General features: G+C 40.8%; 1 pseudogene; it reads left to right on the top strand.

Moving 5' to 3' along the window:
- LOC124787726 overlaps positions 1-18,761 on the top strand; it is a 57,630-nt pseudogene that overhangs the window by 17,520 nt on the left and 21,349 nt on the right.

Here is an 18,761-nt window from a genome sequence, read left to right as displayed (position 1 = left end):
ATACAAATATAACAACAGACTTGTAGAACCATTATTTTGTAGGTTAGATTAGATTAGATTCAGCTTTTGTTCCAAGACCCAAAACATGAGATGATTCTCATGGGTGAGTAACATGCCAGAAAGTATAACATAAAAAATATAAAACATTTGAATACCCTGATCATTTGTAAGGAGATTGTCAAACTAGGTGAATACAATACAAACTGGAACAGCTAATATTTTCAGAATTGATACGCTGTCAGACTGAAACATTGTTATGCACTATTAATAAATTTATCAAACAAAAAGTACATAATTTTGACTGTTATGACAAAGTGCTCTCAGAACTGAAATCTAACAGACATTCTTATTTAAGCTGGCCTAACAGCCACTGTTAAGATATTCATCTATAGAGTAGGATGAGTTGCCTATCGAAAAGTCTTTCAAACTCTGTTTAAACCAAGCTTTATCTGATACCAAGTTTTTAATGGTGTCTTTCTTCCACAGATGAATTGTGTTGTAATGCGAGATTTTAATGAAGATGAAGTGTGCAGTTTTGTGGAGTTAACAAAAGAGTAAAATGTTGATGTAAGATTTATCGAGTACATGCCTTTCAGCGGCAACAAATGGAATGATGGGAAGATGGTCTCATTTAGTGAAATGCTCCAAATAATTAGAAAGCAGTGGCCTGATTTTGATCCTCTTCCCAATGGGCCCAATGATACCTCAAAGGTACGTGAAGCATTACGTATGAACATACATTGAAAATAATTTAATGTTTATGACTTACTACCAATCACAAGAATACTTCACATCTGCTGGTGGTATGAGAGATGGACTGGTTTAGTTACATATTTCTCATCCCATTCAGTAAGTCTGTCCTGGCCTGGGTTTCTCTGCAGCTTTTCTGCAACTCTCCCCATTTCCTAAACCTTGACAATCCTTTTCTTACTTCCCTTTTCCTTCCCCTTCATTGTTTCTGCCAGAAGAAGAAGCCACTGGCTCCGAAAGCTAGCACATTTCCGTAACTTTAAGGGGAGTTAGAAGGGGAAAACATTCTTGTTCTTTTTTTCGGGTTTTTATCTGATTATAAAATTTGCAATTTTCCAAATAAAATGATATGTATATTACTTATAAACTTGCGTGGGAAGTATTTTATTTTATTTTCTAAAATATAATCTACACCAGTTGAAAATGTTAAAATTTTTACATGCGTTACTTCAAGACCTAATAAAATCGGTAATTTTTTATATACAGGGTAGTCCATTGATCGTGACCGGGCCAAATATCAAATGAAAAAACTACAAAGAACGAAATTTGTCTAGCTCGAAAGGGGAAACCAGCTGGCGCAATGGTTGGCCTGCTATAAGGCGCTGCCATAGATCAAACTGATATCAACTGTGTTTTTTTAAATAGGAACCCCATTTTTTATTACATATTCGTGTAATACGTAAAGAAATATGAATGTTTTAGTTGGACCACTTTCTTCGCTTTGTGATAGATGGCGCTGTAATAGTCACAAACATATGTCTCATAATTTTAGACGAACAGTTGGTAACAGGTAGGTTTTTTAAATTAAAATACAGAATGTAGGTACATTTGAACATTTTATTTCGGTTGTTCCAATGTGATACATGTACCTTTGTGAACTTATCATTTCTAAGAACGCATGCTGTTACGGCGTGATTACCTGTAAATACCACATTAATGCAATAAATGCTCAAAATGATGTCTGTCAACCTCAATGCCTTTGGCAATACATGTAATGACATTCCTCTCAACAGTGAGTAGTTCGCCTTCCGTAATGTTCGCACATGCATTGACAATGCACTGACGCATGTTGTCAGGCATTGTCGGTGGATCATGATAGCAAATATCCTTCAACTTTCCCCACAGAAAGAAATCTGGGGACGTCAGATCCGGTGAATGTGCGAGCCATGGTATGGTGCTTTGATGACCAATCCACCTGTCATGAAATTTGCTATTCAATACTGCTTCAACCGCACGCAAACTATGTGCCGGACATCCATCATGTTGGAAGTACATCGCCATTCTGTCATGCAGTGAAACATCTTGTAGTAACATTGGTAGAACATTACGCAGGAAATCAGCATACATTGCACCATTTAGATTGCCATCGATAAAATGGGGGCCAATTATCCTTCCTCCCTTAATGCCACACCATACATTAACCTGCCAAGGTCGCTGCTGTTCCACTTGTTGCTGCCATCGTAGATTTTCCGTTGGCCAATAGTGCATATTATGGCGGTTTAGGTTACTGCTGTTGGTGAATGATGCTTCATAGCTAAATAGAACGCATGCAAAAAATCTTTCATCGTCCCGTAATTTCTCTTGTGCCCTATGGCAGAACTGTACATGACGTTCAATGTCATCGCCATGCAATTCCTGGTGCATAGAAATATGGTACTGGTGCAATCGATGTTGATGTAGCATTCTCAACACTGACGTTTTTGAGATTCCCAATTCTCGCGCAATTTGTCTGCTACTGATGTGTGGATTAGCTGCCCCAGCAGCTAAAACACCTACTAGGGCATCATCATCTTTTGTTGCAGGTCGTGGTTGGTGTTTCACATGAGGCTGGACACTTCCTGTTTCCTTAAATAATGTAACTATCCGGCGAATGGTCCGGACACTTCGATGATGTCATCCAGGATACCGAGCAGCATACATAGCACACGCCCCTTGGGCATTTTGATCACAATAGCCATACATCAACACGATATCGACCTTTTCCGCAATTGGTAAACAGTCCATTTTAACACGGGTAATGTATCATGAAGCAAATACCGTCCGCACTGGCGGAATGTTATGTGATACCACATACTTACATGTTTGTGACTATTACAGCAGCTGGCTGGAGTGGCCGAGCGGTGCTAGGCACTACAGTCTGGAAATGCGCGACCGCTACGGTCGCAGGTTCGAATCCTGCCTCGGGCATGGATGTGTGTGATGTCCTTAGGTTAGTTAGGTTTAAGTAGTTCTAAGTTCTAGGGGACTGATGACCTCAGAAGTTAAGTCCCATAGTGCTCAGAGCCATTTGAACCATTTTTGACTATTACAGCCCCATCTATCACAAAGCGAAAAAAGTGGTCCAGCTAAAACATTCATATTTCTTTACGTACTACATGAATATCTAATAAAAAAATGGGGATTCCTATTTTTAAAAAATGCAGTTGATATGAGTTTGACCTATGGCAGTGCCATCTAGCAGGCCAACCATAGCGCCATCTGGTTTCTCCCTTCAAGCTAGACGAATTTCGTTCTTTGTAGTTTTTTCATTTGATGCTTATTTCGTGAGATATTTGGCCCGGTCACTATCAATGGACCACCCTGTAGAAAGCTGTGGATTGCTGTGTTATGAAGGTTAAGTTATGTGTTTGTATTGGTAGCAGTGTCAAAAATAGGATCGTATCTTTTCATAGTATAAACATGCTTTGTATATCGAAGTGCTAACGTTTTTCCGAGGAAAAGTGACGAATAGACTGGTAAATCTCTCAAAAAGTATAACTCCAAAATGAAGTGTTTTTAAGAAATGTGGGTTTCATGGTAATAAATTTTTGAATAAAGAGAAACATTGTGTTCAGCATGTGGTGTGTGAAGTTACAGACAATGAAATACTGGCAAACTCATGAGTATCTAGCGAAACACCCATTAGTGCTTCGAAGATTAAAATGAAACATAGTGATAACACAGTTATCTCAAAACAAACCTCATGTAAACGGTAGGTTAGGTTATATTCTGATACATTTACACATCCTAATAGGGATGTTATGTGAATGTGTGTGCTGTATGTATGTGGAGGGCCAGTTAGTTTACATGAAGACATTGAGGTATCAAATGGACAAGCCAGGAAACTTATCATTAATTCTGCCAGTTGCAAATATACTCATTCATTTTGGAATTCTGATAAGTGTAAAGATAATTATTTTGAAATAAATGTTAGGTGGTTTTATGGATTGAGAGCTATTGGCAAAGGACACACTGCAGCAGAAACAATGTGTGTCATGATGTATATGCCACGCCCACTTTGTAAAATGGACAAGTATGCAGGATTTATTGGAGCTGCTGTGAAATCTGCTGCATGTGAGTCAATTAAGGGTGCTGCAAATGAAGCTGCTGAAATAAACGATGGTATGATTGACATATCAGTAGCTTTTGGGGCACTTGGTAGAAGCGCAGCTGCAGTTCTAAGAATTCTGTTGCTACAGTGACCAGTGTGGATACTGGAAAGCTAATAGATTTCCAGATTTTAACCAAACATTGTTATAAGTATAAATCAGGGAATGAAGAAGGGCATATCTGTGACAGAAATTATGAAGGACAACTAGTCGTACGGAGGCCTGTGCAGCTGTTGAAATTTATAATCGATCTGTAAACTAAAGGCGAGTGTGTTACACTAAGTTCTTAGGTTAGGCAGACTCAAATGCATATAACAGTGTAGTAGCCACTCATCCTTATGGTGAGAAGCTTATCACAGAAATGGAATGTGTTGGTCATGTCCAGAAGAGGATGGGTACCAGATTGAGGAAGTTGAAACAATGTTTGAGAGACAAGAAACTTTCAGGTGGTAAGACCATAAGAAGCAGGCTGACAGACAAAATGATTGATGAACTACAACAGTATTATGAGATTGCCATTAGAAATAATACTGAGGATTTGTTGAAAATGAAGCAGGCAGTATGGGCTACCTTCTTCCAGAGACTGTCAGCTGATGATAAACCAGTACACCATCTTTGCCCTCCTGGATCTGGTTCATGGTGCAATTACCGCAATGCCCAGTACTCAAACAGGTCATACAGCCATAAACATTCTATCCCAGCAGCAGTTGTGGATATCATAAAACCTGTTTACAGAGACCTGGCAATCCTGAATTATTGAAGAAGTGTCTGCATTGTCAGACTCAAAATCCCAATGAGTCGTTCAATAATCTTATAGTGTCAGTGTCATCGTAACTGCCGTCTGCGTCACATCTGCTGTGCAGTGAGCTACGCTAGTTTAAGTTTTAACTCTATTTTTCTTACTTGTCACTTCTTCTTCTGTGTGTTTTTGCTTTTAGGAAGCTTTAATTGTCGAGTGCTAGTAATAGTGTTCCATAGATTTTGTGTTTGTTTTGAATACAGTCAGAGAGAGTCCGTTTAGTCAGCCATAGTGCCAGTAGTGCTAGTGTTTGTTTTCAATACAGTCCAGAGACAGGTAGTGCTATTTTCATTGTTTTCTACAGGAAGTGTCTAGTAACCACAGTTTAGTCAACTATCAGCCGCCTTTAGTGAATTAGCAGTCCAGTTATAAGTTGATTAACTCTCTACAGTAAATTGATTTCTTAGTATGGATAGGATGTGTGACTGCTGTGTGCGGACACAGGAGGAGCTGGCCACTGTTCGCGAACAGCTGAACGTGTTGATGGTCACGGTTAGCCATCTTCAGGCTGTTGCCTTGGAGTGTAGCGGCAGTGGGGAGTCTGGTGCGTTGCATGGTACACCCCAGGTGTTACATGCTTCACCCGCTGACCCTTCTGTCGACACATCTTTGTGGGTACCGGGTGCGGTTGGGCCACCCTCTTCCCAAGGGGAGTGGTGGGTTCAGCGGCGTTTGCGGCGCACGAGGCGGAGGGTCAGTGTGGAGGCTGGCCGTGTGGCATCGCCCATTCTGCCTGTGAGTGGACATGTGGCCACTCCTTCAGCAAGGTCCGAGCAGGCACATGGGGGGAGGGGTTTATTAGTTATTGGGAGCTCCAACGTTAGGCGGGTGATGGAGCCCCTTAGGGAAATAGCAGAAAGGTCGGGGAAGAAGGTCAGTGTTCACTCTGTCTGCTTGCCAGGGGTCTCATCCGAGATGTGGAGGAGGCTGTGCCGGCAGTGATAGAGAGCACTGGGTGCACCCGACTGCAAATTGTTGCTCATGTCGGCACCAATGACTCCTGCCGTCTGGGTTCAGAGGTCATCCTCAGTTCATACAGGCGGTTAGCGGAGTTGGTGAAGGCGGAAAGCCTCGCGGGGTGGAATCTGAGCTAACTATTTGTAGTATCGTTCCCAGAACCGATAGTGGTCCTCTGGTTTGGAGCCGAGTGGAAGGCTTAAACCAGGGGCTCAGACGATTCTGCGGAGATTAGGGGTGCAAATTTCTCGACCTCCGCTATCGGGTGGAGAAAAGTAGGGTCCCCCTGAATAGGTCACGCGTGCACTACATGCAGGAAACGGCTACAAGGGTAGCGGAGTATGTGTGGAGTGCACATGTGGGTTTTTTAGGTTAGAGAATTCCCTCCCTAGGCCCGACAAGACACCTCCTGAGATGCGGCAAGGTAGAAGTAGACAAAATGCAACAGGGAATAACAATATTAATGTGCTAATAGTAAACTGCAGGAGCATCTATAGAAAGGTCCCAGAACTGCTCTGATTAATAAACGGTCACAATGCCCACATAGTACTAGGGACAGAAAGTTGTCTGAAACCAGATGTAAACATTAATAAATTCTAAACTCAGATTGGAATGTATACCGCAGAGACAGGCTGGACAGTGAAGGGGGAGGCATGTTTAAAGCGATAAGGAGTGCAATAGTATCAAAAGAAATTGACGGAGATCCGAAATGTGAAATAATTTGGGTGAAGGTCACGGTTAAAGCAGGCTCAGACATGGTAATTGGATGTCTCTATAGGCCCCCTGGCTCAGCAGCTGTTGTGGCTGAGCACCTGAAGGATAATTTGGAAAATATTTCGAGTAGATTTGCCCACCATGTTATAGTTCTGGGTGGAGATTTTAATTTGCCGGATATAGACTGGGAGACTCAAACTTTCATAACGGATGGCAGGGGCAAAGAATCCAGTGAAATTTTTTAAGAGCTTTATCTGAAAACTACCTTGAGCAGTTAAACAGAGAACTGACTCGTGGCGATAACATATTAGACCTTCTAGTGACAAACAGACCTGAACTATTTGAAACAGTTAACGCAGAACAGGGAATCAGCGATCATAAAGTGGTTACTGCATCAATGATTTCAGCCGTAAATAGAAATATTAAAAAAGGTACGAAGATTTTTCTGGTTAGCAAAAGTGACAAAAATCAGATATCAGAGTACCTGACGGCTCAACACAAAAGTTTTGTTTTAAGTACAGATAGTGTTGAGGATCAGTGGACAAAGTTCAAAACCATCGTACAATATGCATTAGATGAGTATGTGCCAAGCAAGATCGTAAGAGATGGAAAAGAGCCAGCGTGGTACAACAACCGAGTTAGAAAACTGCTGCGGAAGCAAAGGGAACTTCACAGCAAACATAAACATAGCCAACACCTTGCAGACAAACAAAAATTACGTGAAGCGAAAAGTAATGTGAGGAGGGCCATGTGAGGGGCGTTAAATGAATTCGAAAGTAAAGTTCTATGTACTGACTTGGCAGAAAATCCTAAGAAATTTTGCTCTTATGTCAAAGCGGTAGGTGGATCAAAACAAAATGTCCAGACACTCTGTGACCAAAAAGGTACTGAAACAGAGGATGATGGACTAAAGGCCGAAATACTAAATGTCTTTTTCCAAAGCTGTTTCACAGAGGAAGACTGCACTGTAGTTCCTTCTCTAGATTGTCACACAGATGACAAAATGGTAGATATTGAAATAGATGACAGAGGGATAAAGAAACAATAAAAATCACTCAAAAGAGGAAAGGCCGCTGGACCTTATGCGATACCAGTTCAGTTTTACACAGAGTATGCGAAGGAACTTGTCCCCCTTCTTGCAGCAGTGTACTGTAGGTCTCTACAAGAGCATAGCGTTCCAAAGAATTGGAAAAGGGCACAGGTCATCCCCGTTTTCAAGAAGGGACGTCGAACAGAAGTGCAGAACTATAGACCTATATCTCTAACGTCGATCAGTTGTAGAATTTTAGAACATGTATTATGTTCGAGTATTATGACTTTTCTGTAAACTAGAAATCTACTCTGTAAGAATCAGCATGGGTTTCGAAAAAGACGATCGTGTGAAACCCAGCTCGCGCTATTCGTCCACGAGACTCAGAGGGCCATAGACACGGGTTCCCAAATAGATGCTGTGTTTCTTGACATCCGCAAGGCGTTCGATACAGTTCCCCGCAATCGTTTAATGAACAAAGTAAGAGCATATGGACTATCAGACCAATTATGTGATTGGATTGAAGAGTTTCTAGATAACAGAACGCAGCATGTCATTCTCAATGGAGAGAAGTCTTCCAAAGTAAGAGTGATTTCAGGTGTGCTGCAGGGGCGTGTCGTAGGACAGTTGCTATTCACAACGTACATAAATGACCTTGTGAATGACATCGGAAGTTCACTGAGGCTTTTTGCGGATGATGCTGTGGTATATCGAGAGGTTGCAACAATGGAAAATTGTACTGAAATGCAGGATGATCTGCAGCGAATTGATGCATGGTGCAGGGAATGGCAATTGAATCTCAATGTAGACAAGTGTAATGTGCTGCGAATACATAGAAAGAAAGATCCCATATCATATAGCTACAATATAGCAGGTCAGCAATTGGAAGCAGTTAATTCCATAAATTATCTGGGAGTATGCATTAGGAGTGATTTAAAATGGAATGATCATATAAAGTTGATCGTAGGTAAATCAGATGCCAGACTGAGATTCGTTGGAGGAATCCTAAGGAAATGCAATCCGAAAACAAAGGAATTAGGTTACAGTACACTTGTTCGCCCACTGTTTGAATACTGCTCAGCAGTGTGGGATCCATACCAGATAGGGTTGATAGAAGAGATAGAGAAGATCCAACAGAGAGGAGCATGCTTCATTATAGGATCATTTAGTAAGCGTGAAAGTGTTACGGAGATGTTAGGTAAACTCCAGTGGAAGACTCTGCAGGAGAGACACTCAGTAGCTCGGTACGGGTTTTTGTTGAAGTTTCGAAAACATACCTTCACCGAGGAGTCAAGCAGTATATTGCTCCCTCCTACGTATATCTCGCGAAGAGACCATGAGGATAAAATGAGAGAGATTAGAGCCCGCACAGAGGCATACCGACAATCCTTCTTTCCACGAACAATACGAGACTGGAATAGAAGGGAGAACCAATAGAGGTACTCAAGGTACCCTACACCGTCAGGTGGCTTGAGGAGTATGGATGTAGATGTAGATGTAGACCAAAAAATGTTTTTCTTGTAATGAAGACACTAAAGTGGGGGTCAGTTATGCTGTTATTGCTTTTAATGATGGCAACATTGGTAGCGTGAAAGTGCTACAACATATGGGAATTAATTCTGGAGCAAACTGCATCAGAGAATTTGAATGGATGGACAAGGTTTGCATTGGTAAAGCAAAGTATGCAGCACAGTTGGCCACTACGGAGTCCAGAAAGAAGAAAACAAGAAAAAACTTAAAAAAGATCAAGAGGATGATATACAGTATGGTGCAGGGTGCTTCTGAGTGACTAAAAATAAAATGTTAAGCATATATTGAGTTACAGTCTATTAAAACTTTAAAAACTCTTCCTGAAAATTTACATTTTCTCTTGCATTTTTCCCTAAATCTCAGAAACTACTTCGAGTAGCGAATTCAAATTTTCAGGGAGTAATAACATACGTATCCTGAGTCTTCTTAACTAAAAGAAAAACATAATGTTATGTATAAATAAAATTATTTAGAATAACATACAAAAAAGTACACAAAATTTTAACTGTGTAATTAAAAAATTGTATTTCCAAAAGCAGTGGCAGAAATGCAATTATTGTAAGACTCAGAACATATAGTTTAATGTGCTGTAAAAGTTTCTTGTCAATGGCTACAGTTGTTCCTGAAATACGGGGAAGTTAAGTCACTAAATTTAACATTGTCAGGATAGGGCGTTCAAACTCCCCTTAATGCACGTTTTCTCCTTCCTCCACTTGGTGAGCAACACATTTATAGTATTTTCACAACAGCAGTAGCTATTTTCTTACAATTTCTTTTTGCAGGCATACCATGTCCTGGGCTTCAAGGGATGTGTGGGATTTATTACCTCAATGAGTGAACACTTCTGTGGCACGTGTAACCGTTTACGGATAACAGCTGATGGCAATTTGGAGGTGTGTCTCTTTGGGAATTCAGAGATATCTCTCAGGTGAGTGATGAAACATAGAATAATCGTGTCCAAGTGAAATTTCATGTGAGGAAACCATAAAATTACTAGAAGACTGACAGACTGATCAGTATTTTACGTTCAAGAGGTGAAATTCCAAAACTTCTTATAGACACATTCGTTCCTCTTGTCCTCACATTAGTCGTGGAGTCCGAGTGACCTTTCAGACCTTCAGGAACTTATCCCTCTTTCCTATCTCATGAAGGAACTGATAGTTCCAAATGCTGAGTATAGAATAATACTTTTAAACTGTTTGCCATGCACATTAGGTATATGGTTGGTATATGGAAGAGATAAACTGCAGTTAAATCCAGCAGGTATGAAATGAGTAATCTTTTCTTGAAGTTTTCAGCTGGCACCCTCCTCCCTCCCAGACATACAAACCAGATACCTCTAGCTAAATAATTTGTGAGTATATATAATTTGCCTCTGTCAACATCATGTTACACTAACCTATTTGTGAGATTAAATTAAAGGAAAGTAATCAGGACTGGAAATTATGTAAAGACATTTTTAGCTATGTCCCTTGGTTGTAATAAAGTTAACACAGTATTTCTGTCCATGTGATGGTAACTATGATTCGCCAGCCACCGTTGCCGAGCGGTTCTAGACGCTTCAGTCCAGAACCACGCGACTGCTACGGTCGCAGGTTTGAATCCTGCCTTGGCTATCAGAGTCTATATGTTCCAAATAAAAATTGGAACTTCATGTGTATAAATGTACAAATTATTAGACAATGGGACCAACAACTGACACTTTTAAATTGATGACTAGACTAAGAGATTAATAATAGGAAAAAAACTGCAAGATACTTGGCGATAAGTTTGTTTCAGGACAAGGTAAGGGGGGTAGGGGGTGGGAAGAATCAGCTCTCTCTTTGTGAGCATAACAGAAATCCTTTATCAACCGAAGGTAAAATAAGATATAAAAATACAGGGTCAAACAATTAATTTAAGTATCTTAGAAACCAAATGACTAATGAAATTGGAAGCTAAGAAAAGTAAGTTCGTAGTAAGTAGGGTGAAACACAGGGGGCTGCAACATATTGCCATTGTTGTTTGACTTGTCTATCAAAGAAAAAAGAAATGGATCAAAACAAAATAAAAGTGAGAATGGAAATGTATCAGAAGCAGATAGGAATAAGCAAGGAACATATTCTTTAATAAATAAAAAAAAAAAAAACTGACATGTGAGGCAGATGTTCCTACAATTTTATGTTCAAAGCAGAGCAGTCTGTGAAAGCAAAATATTTATGACATTGAAAAAAGAAAATCAGTGAGTGAAAAGTGTGTGTAGGTGAATTGTGGTGAAAGACTGGATATTGGAACTTCTGTTAGGCTGCCCAGTATTAGTTAACTTGGTAGTAAAGGAGCAAGTTTGCAAGGGCAGATAACTGTTTGACTACGTAAAATAGAGTGGGAATATGGAAAAGCTAGTCCAAGATAGGATGAAAAAGATAACAGCAACTTAAAAAATGAATTGATAAGTTACCATGAACCCCATTCCAATCTAGTGAATGCAGTGGTTGACAATATCTTGTGACATTCGCCTATAAGGCTCAAACAATAATTGCTAAATAAAAATACAAAATGTTGACAAGACTGTATCTAAGCTGTCACTCTCTTCTGAAACAAGGGTGTTTAAACCAACAAACACGCAGGAAAGCAGGGACAACTCGCACACTAGAGAAGGATGGGCAGTATCATTGAAGGAGTGAGCAAAAACTGTGTGGAATATGTGTGGTACAAGTAATGATAGTTAAAAAAAAAAAAAAAAAAAAAAAAGAAGAAGAAGAGGAAAAATGTTTATCTGGAAATAAGGGAATAAAAATTTGCCACGTGAAGAGACAATATGGTACTGTGCTGATGAGTGTGTACAAGTGGTGATATACAATATACATTGATAAAGGAACTCTGCATTGGGCCCAGAAGACCACGCAATGCTCTTCGAGAGATGTCCTCTACTATATATCTATGGAGAGTTAGGGGGTCAGTATACAACTCTCCAGGCTGTTATCAACTTCCAGAAGTTGAAGACACTACTTCTCACTTGAGTAGCTCCTCAGCTGTAACTACAAGCAGAGTGTACCCTATTCCAGTCTGTCCACCGAGCAGAATTTCCCGGCTCTACAAGGAATTGAACCTGATCCCTTTCTATGGCACGCCTGTGGCATACTGACTGCATAGCTGTGGCAAGAGTCATAATATACACTTGTGAACAATTGAGTTATAACTATTCTGTTTATTGGGGAGAGAGTATGTATATTGCCACCGTGAATGAAATAGTTTAGTGTATCGTAACTGGAATGTATTCAGACCTCGTACTTGTGTGAGAGCGCAGTGTCTTAGACACTTGTAGTGTTTGTCTTAGCATGAACTAACCGGTGAGCCTTACTTTCTAGTATTTTTAATTATATATCATTACTGGTGCCTCTGGCACTTTTGTGTTGCAATAGCAATAGCTTGCAATAGCAAACATTGAGTCAACCATGGTTTTTGGATTAGAAGTGGAGGTCAGCTGGGTTGACAGTGGGAATAGAGTGATGGGAAGTGGACAATAAGCAGTTATATTGAAGGGTGCATTATTTGATATGTTAAGGTTAATTACAAAACGTGGATTGGAGAATTTTTCACGTTGAGCAGAAGTAAGTTTACAGGACCAGATGTCAAATTACACATGATCAGTGTGAATCCCTATAGTCAGCATGAACACTGGCACACAGAATAATTTATAGGTAGCCTTGCTGTAAATAAAAAATCAGATTTGTGCTGAACTGTCATGAACAAACTGTCACTTCTCTGGAATAAATAGACTCTGATTTGTTAATTACATCTGTGTAAATGAAAAATATAGGAAAACATAGATTGCTGCTTACTGTAAAGGAGACATGTTACATTGTAGACAGGCACAATTAAAAAGGCACTTACACAAAGCTTTCGGCCACAGCCTTCATCAGCAAAAGAGATACAGAGAAACACACACATTCATACACACAGGCAAGCACATGTCACACACATATGACTGCCAACTCCAGCAGCTTGCCCCTAGCTGCTGGACTTGGCAGTTTTTTTTTCTCTGTGTGTGCGTGCGTGCGTGCGTGCGCACGCAGTGTGCTTGCTTGTGTGTTGTGCCTGTGTGCAACTTTATTTTCTTTACGGTAAATAGTGATCTATCTTTCCCTGCACTGTTGATATTCCTACCTGGAATTTACATTGTTTAATCAGTGTAAATAAGAAGGACACCGTTACATATATTCTGTCACTTGAAGACTAATACATGAAGTAAGTGGACATTATTTTTTATTGCAGAGGATCTTTGTCACCACTAATTATTAATTTTGTGTTCCAGTTAATTAGACATGCTTTCATCCTTTCCTGGATGTGCTCTTTTTGTTAAATCTTCCTTCAAAAGATCTGATTTACTTCAAATTAATAAACCTGAGTATTCTGAAAAAGAAGGTGCAGCTTACAGCTGCAGTGTGACAGTTGATCACAGGGTGATTTTATCACTGCCATATCGTGGGTACCCATGGGTCAAGACACATATTCTATAAGGGTGTGTAGTCATTGGGCTTTCTTGTACCACAGTGTCAAAGGTGTACTGTGAGCAGATTTATTCAAGGAAAATACCACCACAATCAGCAGAGTGAACTGCTATGGGCAACAGGATATCATTGACAGGGGTTACCACTGACTAGCATGGCTTTAGCAGTGAACAGGTGGGCCACAATGTAGCAAATGACTCACCAACTCAGTGACAGTCAATAAACAGTAACCATTCATGCCACTGGGAACTGTCACCTCTTTGTGGGATACAAACATGCAATCTGCACACTGCTCGTCACAGTTACAAAGATTAGCATTGGTTCGGAACAGCACCAGGGGATGCTCGAAGCATGCAGGAAGGTCGTCTGTCTGATGATTTGCGGTACATATTGCCAAGGTGGCAGGGTGCAAAATAAGGAGTGATCAAAAAACTTCCATTTGAAGGCTGCATAGTTCAGATCAGTATGCCACACACACACACACACACACACACACACACACACACACACACACACATATCCATCCGCACATATACCCTGCTTGTGTCTGTATATGTGCGGATGAATATATGTGTGTGTGTGTGTGTGTGTGTGTGTGTGTGTGTGTGTGTGTGTGTGTGTGTGTGTGTGTGTGTGTGTGTGTGTACACGCGTGAGTGTATACCTGTCCTTTTTCCCCCCTAAGGTAAGTCTTTCCACTCCCGGGGTTGGAATGACTCCTTACCCTCTCCCTTAAAAGCCACATCCTTTCGTCTTTCCCTCTCCTTCCCTCTTTCCTGATGAAGCAACTGTGGGTTGCGAAAGCTTGAATTTTGTGTGTGTGTTTGTTTGTGTGTCTATCAACATACCAACGGTTTCATTTGGTAAGTTACATCATCTTTGTTTTTAGATATATTTTTCCCATTTGGAATGTTTCCCTGTATTATATTATATATCAGTGCATTCCTCTCCCACAACTATCCTGCAGACCTTGTCCACAAACAGATCTCCCAAGCAATACATTCCTCCCCACCCAACAACAATGTTACTACCCCCAGACCACACAGAAGCATCCCCCTTTTCACCCAATATTATCCTGGCCTCGAATACGTCAACTAATTACTCTGCCACGGATATGAATTTTTCAAGTCAAGCCCTGAAGTGAGATCATCCCTTGACAATATTCTCCCCACACCACCCAGAGTTGCCTTTTGCTGACCCCCTAACCTCCGTAACATCCTTGTCAAACCCTACAATATTCACAGACCACCTTCTCTACCCAGCGGTTCCTACCCCTGTAACCGACCCCGATGCAAAACCTGCCCCATGCATCCCCCCACAACCAAATACTCCTGCCCCGCTACTGGTATAACATACACAACTCAAGGCAGGGCCACATGTGAGACAACACATCATTTATCAGCTGACATGCCTGCACTGCACAGCCTTTTACTTTGGTATGACGACAACTAAACTGGCTGAGTGCGTGAATGGGCACAGACGAACTGTCCGCCTAGGAGATGTCCAATACCCAGTAGCGGAGCATGCCCTCCAGCATAATTCTAGGGACCTAGGAACCTGCTACACCATATGTGCCATTTGGCTTCTCCCACCCAACACCAGTACCTCGGAACTGCGGAGATGGGAACTTGCACTCCAACACATCCTTTCATCCCGCCATCCCCCTGGACTGAACATATGTTAACCAACCTCACTCCCATTTACTCTTTAGTCTTCTCCTCTTTCCCTTTCCTCTTTAGCCATTCACGCATCTTTTCATCCTACACAGTTGCGTTTATCTTTATACTATGTGCCTCTTTACTTCTGTATTCATCCTCCTTGGTTTGAAGCTGGCACAGTAATTACAGCCACCTTGGCTTCCCTCTGACATCCATGCCTCCATCTTTGCTACCCTTCCTGTTTACCTTTCCCCTGTTGCTTCATAACCTGGGTTGTGAATAACTGAATCCACTTTCCCTTCTTCCCCTTTTTTCCCCTCTCTCCTTCCTGATGAAGGAACGAAGTTCCGAAAGCTAGGATACGTCAATTTTCTGTTCTGTTTTGTGTATCTATTGGCTGTACTGAGCTGAGGTAAGTACCGGCCAGGCCCTCTATCTCTTTGTTAGCATTTGTTTCATATATATAAACACACACACACACACACACACACACACACACACACACACACACACACACACACACACACACTCACACAGACAGACAGGGTGATGCGTATTATCATTTAAAAGCCTCCAAAGCACTGTATATGACCCTGAGACAAGTAATTTAATACAAGACACATGGGATCACAAATGTTGGATACGATACAAATGTTGGGAAATGTGTCAAAAGCGAATGACAAATGTCACCAGATGATGTACCTTGCCATGCTTGCAGTGGTTGAGCCTCTCGGCCTGTCACACTTGATCATCCCAACCCAAGTCAAGTATTCATATCATTGTGGCTACGGACACATGTGTGCGACTTTAGTGATGGTGTTCAGGATTTGAGTCTTGCATCTGGCAGGCAGTATTTTTTCATTGTGTTAAACAATTATGTATTTATATTGAAGTTTATTATTTTATTTACCGGTCTTGCAGTTTCCTTGATTTCTTGCAAAGTACAGTACAATGAAAACCTACCATATTGCATAACAAGTAGATGAGTATAAACTTCAGAATAGCATCATTGCCATTAAATGACCTATGTTTTCTTTACTAACTAATGTCTGTAAACAAAAAGAGAAGGGACAGAAGCAAAGAACACAAAATCAGAACTGCTTTTGCTTGATTACAGCAGGGACAATAATTTTGTAACATCTACATTTACAACAGATCATATTTACAAAATGTTTTCGAAATTTGCTCTGTTTGCTCAAATGAAAGTATTGCACTGCTCAATCATTCCTTTACACTCAGCCCCAACTGCTGCACATGCTGTGGGGTATGTCATCTGGTTACGTCATATGTTCAGTGTTTATCACCAATTTTTGGGGTATTTTGAAATGTATAAAAAGGCAAATGCAGAAAGTTATCACATTTTGCTGCACATTACCTGCATCACAGAAAAATAATGTATACAAACCTTCTCAGATTTGCCACTGAATAACTTTGTGCAAGCCTCACAAGATTTCACCAACACAACTGTTCGTCATCTTCAGGTAGTGGTGGGTCCTGTCATCACTGCTGCAAGATGTGACTGGTGATATTCGCACAGCAGAATTCAAATTTGTCAGGCTAGAAGCAGGAGTACGAATGTGTGGACAGGCACTCCCAGTTGGATGGAAATGCCATTCATAGTAGCCTTCTGCTTATGTGTTGTGGGCAATGACTGCACTTCTGGACACTCGTGTGGTTAAAAGCTGAATTAACTCTCTGCAAGGTGCTGCATCAGGTCATACATTGGAGGATCTGGTTTCTACTGTTTTAATTTCATGGCAGTCAGTGCTGGATTCTGGGCAGTCCTTAGTCAAAATTCCATATTCCTGTTGGTAAGATTGCCCACCGTATGGATACATGCCTCATTCTTAAAAACACAATCCTAGAGTGATGATGCTGAGGATAAAATTTCAGTCCTCTTGGGAAACGTGTGGTGCCCTGTATTCAGGCAGTGCTCTGCTACCACTAATTTACTGGGTGGCATTTTTGTCAGCGCTGTTGAACACAGTGTTCTTGCACAATGTGAGGTGCCTGCTCTATATAAGATTTCCCATAATGGCATCAGATCTTATATATGATCTGTGTTTTCTAAGGTCAAGATTGTCTTTAACTGAACCCAAACAATTCCTTAGTTTTGCTGGTAGACGAAAAACACACTTGATTCTGTTTCTCTTAGCGATTCTTTCTATTTTTGAAAACATGCCACTGAAATATGGCAAGAAAGCCATTTGCAGTGCTTGTCTAAGTATCTTCATTTACATCCCTACACTGAACTTGCTTTGCTCAGAACACATTGCAAATCTGTTTACAAGAATAAACATTCTGCTGGAACACTGTTCTTAGGTGTTACAGTTCACCAGGCAGACTGTCGGTATCTGAGATCACGTGTGCTCTATGTGCCAGGGAGTGTAAGACACTACCACATTGTGCAGGGTGATGGCAACTTTTGGACCGCAAATATAACTCTGCGTGTATCAGTTTGCAGTAGAGACTATGCCCCAGTGTTCTGTCAGCTTTTCTTCTAACCGTGACATCCAGGAATGGTAAGCTGCTATCTTATTGTACTTCCACAGTGAACTGAATATTCAGATGGAGCGAGTGCAAATGCTGCAGGAACATAGGTAGCGTCTGTATTATGTGGGCCACACCACAAATGTCTCTTCAGCATTCTGCCAGAAGGAGGAATGTTGGATATTTACTAAGGGAAATAGAGGGTCTCCCATGGGAACACTGTCCACTTGATCAAAGTAGTTGGTGTTACATAAGAAATAGGATGAGGTATGCACATGTTTAAACAGCACCACAATTTCTTTCTCAAACTTGCTGCTAATAATCTCTAATGAGGGCTGCAGGGGCACTTTTGTAAGTAATGATATAACATTTGAGCTAACTAAAAGATCTGAAAGTTCTAGTTTAAGCATCTTCAGGTATTCTATGAAATCCTCTGAATTCTAAGTATGATGGTCATAGTCATCCACATGATAAATTTCAAAGCTGTCACGTGGAAATTGCCAGTTGCATCTTGCAGCAGTGATGGTGGAAATCACCACCACCTGAAGATGCCAAAATGTTGTGTCACTGAAATATTGAGGGAGGGACTTGCATAATGTTATCTGGTGGGGAACCCAAAGTGTTTTTGCAACAGATCTATCAGGCAAGCCTGAAAATTCACATATACTCCAAGCAGTAAGTACCTGTTGTAAAATGGTCACATTAGTGAGCTTGGCAATTAATTAACAGTTTATCAATAAATTCGGCTTCATTTTGCAAGAAATTGTGCTGTGTTCCACTACTCCCTCTTCAACAAAACTAATGTCAGTTTCTGCTCCACCTCTTCAGCCCAAGATCCTATGTATACTCTTGAGCATTTGTGTAAGATACCTGTTTATTTATAAAAATAAAAGTAACTTCTATCATGACTTTCCCATTCTTGTCCAGTGGGTTTGTTATCCTGCTGTTGCCTACTACAGACTACAAGATTACTGTT

This window comes from Schistocerca piceifrons, chromosome 3 (assembly GCF_021461385.2).
Source record: "Schistocerca piceifrons isolate TAMUIC-IGC-003096 chromosome 3, iqSchPice1.1, whole genome shotgun sequence".
NCBI classification, from domain to species: Eukaryota; Metazoa; Arthropoda; class Insecta; order Orthoptera; family Acrididae; genus Schistocerca; species Schistocerca piceifrons.
Note: the sequence above shows the minus strand (reverse complement) of the source record. Positions and strands in the feature narration are given on the sequence as shown.